Source organism: Prionailurus viverrinus, chromosome A1, assembly GCF_022837055.1.
Source record: "Prionailurus viverrinus isolate Anna chromosome A1, UM_Priviv_1.0, whole genome shotgun sequence".
NCBI classification, from domain to species: Eukaryota; Metazoa; Chordata; class Mammalia; order Carnivora; family Felidae; genus Prionailurus; species Prionailurus viverrinus.
Genome location: NC_062561.1, coordinates 94,466,367 through 94,474,802, shown reverse-complemented (window position 1 = coordinate 94,474,802; position 8,436 = coordinate 94,466,367). Strand labels below are relative to the sequence as shown.

The window sequence follows — 8,436 nt, the reverse complement described above, 5'->3', positions numbered from 1 at the left end:
TTCGCAAGGGCGTTTCAAGTGACAAGAGAGCTATTAACAAACCCCTCAGTTGAAAACTGTGCTGTGAGACTGTCTTTGCGATAGCCTGAATCTTGCCTTGCTGGCACTTGGGAAGGCTAACTCTGGGCCCACGCTCCGTATACTTACAGAAATGTCATCTGGATGCCTCACTGCTTCAATTTGTTAACTTTTGGGGCGCCTGGGTGGCTCAATCGGTTGAACGTCCGACTTCAGCTCAGGTCATGATCTCACGGTGTGTGGGTTCAAGCCCCACATTGGGCTCACTGCTGTCAGTGCAGAACCCACTTTGAATCCTCTTTCCCCCTCTCTCTGACCCTACCTTGCTTACAACACTCCCAAAGGTAGATAGATAGGTAAATAAATAAATAAATAAATAAATAAATAAATAAATAAGTTAACTTCTGAGAGAGCTGTTAGGGAGATCAAGAAAAGGAAGATTCTAGGATTGTTAAACTTGCTAGAGATTTTCATGGGTTCTCAAAAGATTTCTGAAACAATCACACATTGCATGGGCTGTTCCCACCTTTGAGAGCCTCGTGAACTGGCCATTCCAAATGGTAATGACAACAGGAGGCACACCCTATTCTTGCTAGATGGAAACCCCAGTAAGACTTCATTTGCTTCAAAGTAATTTACGGGGCCCTCTTTACTTACCCAGGTTAATGGTTCTTACCAATGTCCCAGTGCTCAAGGGATATAATAGGACTGATTTTTCATTTTTCATAAGGAGAAATAAAAACATTGAGAAAACAGAACTAGAGCTCATTACCACTAGGCTTGGGTCTGTTCCTTTTCTCCTACCACAATTCCATCAATCCTCTTGTCCATATTTTTGTGATTTCTTTCTTCGTTCCAGAGATTTCCTTCTAATGCAATCTACCCTCAAATCCCGTGTCCTACTGAATAATCAATTGCCCATTCTCTTCTGAGTCTTTCCAGTCAACCTCTAACCTAATTTCCTCCTACTTTTTTCTACTTGGTGGCTTCTCCCTTTACCCAAAGAATCGTGACTGGGTGCATGTTTGCCATCTTGGAAATGCTGGCTCAGGGGGATAGCTGATCAATTCCCAAAGGCTTCCACTTTGACAATAGCCAAATTCGGTATCCATGTGGCCTGAAGTCTGCTCCATTAAACACACATTCTGATTACCTATAGAAAATCCCAATCCTTGGGGTACCTGGGTGGCTCAGTCTGTTAAGTGTCCAACTCTTGATTTCAGCTCAGGTCATGATCTCTCCATTTGTGAGTCTGAGCCCTGCATCAGGCTCTGTGCTGACAGCATGGAGCCTGCTTGGTATCCTCGATCTCCCTCTCTCTCTGCCCCTCCCCCTGTGTGTGCTTTCTCTCTCTCAAAAACAAATAAACATTGAAAGACAAAGAGAGAGAGAGAGAGAGAGAGAGAGAGAAAATCCCAGTCTTTTTGAGTACTCGCACTACCACCACCAATTTTGAATATGTTTTCTAGTCTCTTGATATTACGCACACTTTCTCAGCTTGCTGAGGGTGGTGTCCCTGTGTCATATTCAAAGTCTTCCTACACGTGTCTTCAGTGTTCTTTCCTCCTTCCTCATACTTACTCCCCAGCTGCACTCTGTTCAGACCCATTATTTATTCTGCATACCTGCTGTTTGCCTGCTCTTTCTGGAGAAGGCACTACTGTAAGGTTGTCTAGATGGTCCCCCACCAAAAGTGTGCAAGGACCTCAGAAGACCAGGGACCTAGGGGTTCAGTGTCCGGCTTCGGTTTAGTTCGTGATCTCGCAGTTCATGAGTTCAAGCCCCACGTCAGGCTCTGTGCTGACAGCTCAGAGCCTGGAGCCTGCTTCGGATTCTGTGTCTCCCTCTCTCTCTGCCCCTCCCCTACTCGTACTCTGTCTCTGTCTCTGTCTCTGTCTCTCTCAAAAATAAAACATTAAAAAAATTTTTAGAAGACCAAGGACCTAGACCTCGATCATTGGCCTAATTGGAGAGAATAAGGACATCCCACAGTTGCCCATAGACGTGTTCCCATTTCAGTGTACCTAAGTTTATGTCATTTCCTAAGATAAAATGTAGCTGTTTTTCAGACAAACACATTGTGTTTTGGGCTCCTTCATCTTCAGTGTCCATTTAATTGACCTCCCCACCCCCCCACCCCGGGTTTTTAGTTAGAACCAAATAAACACTGTTGAAGATTAGACAACATCAAACCCATATATCATGATTTCATTGCCAGTTGGTTCCACAACCCGTGCACTGGAAAATGAACCTCATTAGCTGAGTTGAAATGCTGTAGAGACATCAGAGAACTTGACCAACTAGCCACACAGGAAAAGGTGTTTATTTAAGCAGGCTTCCAAAAACCCAGTTAATGAGGGTGACATTTAATGTGGCATTTGATCAGCAACACAGATAAAGTGATAAATTAAACCTATCATCCATGGTAATGATTGATGATAAAATGATAAAAATATCCATTGCTTAAATATTCATTTGTGGGGGGTGGGGGGAGTGACAAGGGGGACAGAGCCTTTATGATGTAAGTTCCAGGTGGTGAGAGTGCCAGGTGGTTCTGAGTCTCTTCTGAATACCAATTTGGAGGCTGGTGCTCTTAGAGTTAATCCACTCAGCACTTTAGGATATGACTTGTAAAAGCTAGGGAGCTTTTTTATTATTTTATTTTTTTAAATAATTTTTTAAAGTTAATTTATTTCTCTTGAGAGAGAGAGGGCATAAGCAGGGGAGGGGCAGAAAGAGAGGGAGAGAAAGAGAATCCCAAGCAGGCTTCTTGCTATCAGTGCAGAGCCTGACGCAGGGCTCCACCCCCCAACTGCAAGATCATGACCTGAGCTGAAACCAAGAGCTGGACACTTAACCCACTGAGCCACCCAGACACCCCTAGGGATCTTTCAAAATACAGTAAACATAGCAATGACCATGATTCTGCTCCCCCTCCCCACACACCTGATAATTCAATCCAAATGGCTGGTGTATCAATGTTGTCTTAAAGCTCCCCAGATGATTCTACTGTGCAGCCCAAGTTAAAAGCTGCCACTCTGGTGACTCATATATTTTGAGGATGGACAAAGAATTCTGGTTCCATTTGAGGATGGTGGACTAACTATCCTACTTAGTCCTACAACTTCTTCCCTCCTGCAGCAAGAGTCTTAACTGATGATCCTTAGTAAGAAGTGAAACTTTCAGTGAACCAGAAACCAGGATAGATCCTGAAATATGGCATGTAGAGTGGATTGATGCAAAGACAGAAAGCCCAATCTAAAATGCACACAGAAGATGATTGTTGGAAAGGTACAGGGAACATCAAGCCTGCTCCATCCTCAAAGGTGGCAGACACCAGGAGCAGGAGGGTATCAAAGACAGTCAACATGGAGGTCCTTGGGCTGCTGCTGCAGGTGGGGCCAACGATTCATCCTCCACTGAAGCCCTTCTGTCTTCTCTTGACTTCAACAGCTGTGACAAAATGTCAGCCTTCCTGTAGGAGTCATAGCCAGGGAGCCCAAATTAGATGGGCATGGCCATGTGTCTTGGGGCTGATCATTGCCAGGGGAATAGGGTAGACCTGAACACCCCAGCGAAATCTCACCCAGTGGCTTACCCTTCATTGTCCCTGAGGGCAGTCCAATTCAGACCAGCAATCTCCCTAAGCAGATCACACCCACTGACAGAGAATACAGACTAATGGAGAATCTCAACTAGATAGAAGATCAAAGAGTCAAGATCACCACACATTGGAGAAAGACCAACACTACAAAAGACAACAAACTCCACAAAATACACAACACCCAGGCAAGATAAAGAATAGAGCAAGCAAAAGAGGAATCAAGAAAAAGCCAGACAGAGACAAATACCTTACGACTTCACAAAGACAAATCCTATATGATTTCACTCAAATGTGGAATCTAAAAAACAAAACAAATGAACAAACAAAAAGCAGAAACAGACTCATAAATCCAACAGACTGGTGATTGCCAGAGGGTAGGGGGATGTGGGGATGGGCAAAATTGGCAGAGGGGATGAAAACGTACAAACTTCCAGCTGTAAGATTAAGTCATGTGGATGAAAAGTACGACGTAGTGAATATAGTCAGCAATATCGCAATAACATTGTATGGTGACCATGCTTTTTGTGGTGAGCATTGCGGAATGTACAGAATTGTCAAACTGCTGTGCTGTATGCCTGACGCTAATATTATATGTCAACTCTGCTTCAATTAAAAAAATAAATAAGCATCAGCAAATTTCTCTGACGTGTGAGGATAAAGCAGTCACCAATAATTCAACTAGAAGAGTCAGGGAGATTAAAATTTGATCCTTGAGCCAGCAGATGAAACATCTTTTTTTTCTGAAATGTAATTTTAGTATAACGAAGATGAATGTGTGTTTTGTAACCTAGTGACTAGTGATAGCTCAGAGTTTTGGTAGTTCACTTCTCTGGAAAGCCCATAGTATCTGAGTGAGTCGTTATAGAAAGTATTAAGAAGAATTAAATGTTTTCCATAGCACTTTTATTTATTTTTTAAATTATTTAAAAAATTTTTAAATGTTTATCTTTGAGAGTGAGAGAGACAGAGTGTGAGTGGGGGAGGGGCAGAGAGAGAGGGAGACACAGAATACGAAGCAGGCTCCAGGCTCTGAGCTGTCAGCACAGAGTCCGACACAGGTCTCAAACCCAAGGGGACCACAAGATCGTGACCTGAGCCAAAGCCGGATGCTTAACAGACTGGGGTACCCAGACACCCCTAAATTATTATTTGAGAGAGAGAGAGAGAGAGAGAGAGAGAGAGAGAGAGAGAGAGAATCTTAAGCGGGTTCCATGCTCAGTGCGGAGCCTGACATGGAGCTCAATCCCATGACCCTGGGATCATGACCTGAGCTGAAATCAAGACTCAGTTGCTCAACTGACTGAGCCACCTAGATGCCCCTGTATTCCTTAACCCTTTTCAAAAGTCTTGGTCCCTTTTGAAAAATTGACAACAAATGAAAAATACAATTGGGCGCCTGGGTGGCTCAAGTCGGTTAAGCCTCCAACTTCAGCTCAGGTCATAATCTTGCAGTTTGTGGGTTTGAGCCCTGCATGAGGCTCTGTGCTGACAGCTCAGAGCCTGGAGCCTGCTTCGGATTCTGTGTCTCCCTCTCTCTCTCTTTCTCTCTCTCTCTGCCCCTCCCCTGCTTTCGCTCTATCTCTCAAAAATAAACAAACATTTAAAAAAATATCTAAAAAAAGAAAAATCCATCGAACAGAAAGAGAAGTTTTTCTCCTAGATATAGAACACTTGCTGGTATTTGTATTTTGAGTGCTTGGAGTAAAATAGGCCCCATTTTCAAAGGCTGTTAATAACAGCGGGTGCAAGGACTTGTTTCATTTGATTTAGCACCAACTGAAATTAAGAGTAAAGAAGATATAGTTGTGTTTCTCCTCTACCTCTCTTACTGCCCACTCCTACCAGGCCACACTACATAAGCATGTGTCTTCCCAATGCCAGGCAGGAATCTAGAATAATGATTTAAAAATGGCTACTCATGGGGCACCTGAGTGGCTCAGTCAGTTAAGTCCCCGACTTCAGCTCAGGTCATGATCTCTTGGTTCCCTGGCCTGACCCCCACGTCGGGCTCCCTGATGACAGCTCAGAACCTGGAGCCTGCTTCGGATTCTGTGTCTCCCTCTCTCTATCTGCCCCTCCCCCTTGCTCACACACACACACACACACACACACACACACACACACTCAAAAATAAATAAACATTTAAAAAAAATTTTTTTAATGGCTGGTCAGATTGCAGACACTGGCAGGATTTTTTCCCCTTAAGAGAGGATGTATGTGAACACTCCCAGGTATCAACTTCTTTGGTTAGGAATAAAGAACTCCAACCTCAGCAAACTGAATTACTTTTCCTGGTCCTTTTTCCCTCTCATATAAAACTTTTTCATTGCTACACCTGCTTACTCATTATGGCTGCTATATTGTCAAGGAAATTTCCCACCAGGGATGCTTGATTTATTTCTATCTTCTGAGGACAAAGTATGTGTATTTTACATCATGTTGTAAGTTTTTCTTCTTATTTTTAAGTATTTTGTTACTCTTCAAGGCAGAATGATCAGAAGAACTGGCAAGCAGATCCTAAAGACACATTTCTTAACCGAGTAACCTCTGAAAATGCAACATGTCATTTACATTTTCACTTAGGAAAATTCATTCAACTCTGGTACTTATCCAAGAGCTTGTATCATAATGTCAATTTCTAACATAAGTTATATCCCTCAGTGCTCATGTATTTTCAGGAGAAAACAAGTCATATCAAAGTAATATTTTCCTAAATGTTATGTGATACATTTTTATAGCAACTTGAAAATTCTGAGTAAACTGAAAGTATGTTTAACAACAAAATAAATGCAGCTTATACAGGCACCTTATAGGTTTCTTAGTTTAAATAAGGCAACAATAAATTTGCATTCTGTACCGAATTTATAAATCTAGCTATTTTTATCTGAATTTATACATACAGAATTTTATAGATACAGCATCTCACAAAACCATGCCCCATGTGCTGGAAATGTTGTGGGTTTTTTTGGTTTTGTTTTTGTTGTTGTTGTTGTTTGTTTGTTTTGGGGTTTTTTTTTTTTTGGCATCTGGCTATACAAAAGCCTCTGATTAACTAGATACTTTCTCCAAATTCATATAATGTAATTTTTTACTTTTCCAGAAAAATAGGAAACCAATCACTTTTTCCTCCTGAACAAAAGTCCTATTGCTACCAATTGCTCTTTTAATCTTGCTCTAAGAGAATTTTTTAAGCTTGGACATTTTGAATTGTGCCCCCATAGCTGGATGAAACACACCAGGAAATCTCCAAAGACAAATTTCAGCATGAGACTCATTTGGCGGATCCTTACAAAATAACAAAGTAACATCCACATAACTTTCAAGGAATTCGTACATGGCGGAGTACTTAGAACAAGGAACTTGTAAACGAAAAGAAGAAGAGATCTGTTCATCTTGCTAACTGCCAGCCAGCGTGTGTCCTCATGGAATAACCGATGCTTTCGGGTCTATTTGTGGAACTTTTGTTTGCAGGAGAGCATGCATACAGGGCCAGATCTCGTTGGTCTCTGTTCCGGAGAATGTTTCCAACACTCCCTTCTTCCGGTAATATTCCAGGACAGATTTGGTTGGTCTTCGTAAACCTTCAGCCTCTTGATGAGCGTCTCTGGTCTATCATCCTCACGCTGAACGAAAGGCTCCCCGGTCAGATCGTCCATGCCAACCACTTTGGGAGGTTTGATTTCAAGGTTGTAGACGCGCCCACTGTCTGGATGAATCCAGCGAGCGGAGAGGCGTTGCTGGATGACCTCAGAGGGCACGTTCAGGTTCAACACCAGGTGTATCTGATAAACTCTATCCAGGGCCTCAGCTTGTTGCAGTGTTCTGGGGGAAACCACACAACAGCCAGCTCTCCTGGCTGAAATTTTTCAGCTCGTGAAGGTCACCCGGGTCATGACGTCGTCCGGGATGAGCTTCCCCTGGTCCATGAAAACCTTGGCGAGCACACCGATCTCTGTGTCCCTCAGCATGTTTTCTCGGATCAGGTCCCCGCTGGAGAACTTTTTCAGCCGGGAGTGTTTGGTGATGCGCAAAGCCAGGGTATGCTTGCCGGAGCCCAGGGCGCCGGGGATCACCGTGTGCAGGAGCCGCCCGGACGCCCCCATGGCTGCTGGGCAAGACCCGCTACAGAAGGTTGGGACCGGGACTCGGGCCGCGTGCGCTCTGCAAGCTGCGCGCCCGGCGACGCGCTCCAGAGCCGTGGGCGGCAGGTGCAGCTCAGTGCAGCAAGGACGCAACCCCGCAGTGCAAGCGAGGACTGCACTCTGACCAAGAGCACGTTCGTAACTTGGAAGATGGAGCCAAGAAATCCTCCTTTTCACCATGCAGGAGAAAAGATGGTAAGTAGGAAAGGAAACTCCGGGAACATGAGGTGTAGATTCAAAGTTCCACCATTCACACGCAGAAAATGGAGAGGGTGGAGGGATACAGTATTTAAAGAAATGATTCAAGAAAGAATACACAAGAATTTCCTAGAGTTAAAGAATGGTATGAGTCGCAGGACTAGACATTCCAGAACACCGAGAAGAAAATATTGGCAAAGGTGTGAGTAAATAGAGCTCACACTCCTCAGGTGGGGTGTGCCCACAGTTTTTTTGGAAGGCAACTTGGTTGTCGCTATTGAAGTTTTATAAAACTGCTTCTCAGTGTCTTAAGATAAACCCTCAAAGTAAAACAAGAAGACGTATGTAGAATGTTCCCTTCAGCCCCATTTATATAGACCAGCAGAAAAGGGTTAACTATCTGAATAGTCATTAATAAGAGAATACCTGGGGCACCTGGGTGGCCAGCCGGTTGAGCTTACCACTTCTGCTTAA

General features: G+C 43.6%; 1 pseudogene; it reads right to left on the bottom strand.

Annotated features, from left to right (window-relative positions):
• Window positions 1-6,965: 6,965 nt before the first annotated feature.
• LOC125173015 (GTP:AMP phosphotransferase AK3, mitochondrial-like) lies at window positions 6,966-7,725 on the bottom strand (annotated as a pseudogene).
• Window positions 7,726-8,436: the final 711 nt, after the last annotated feature.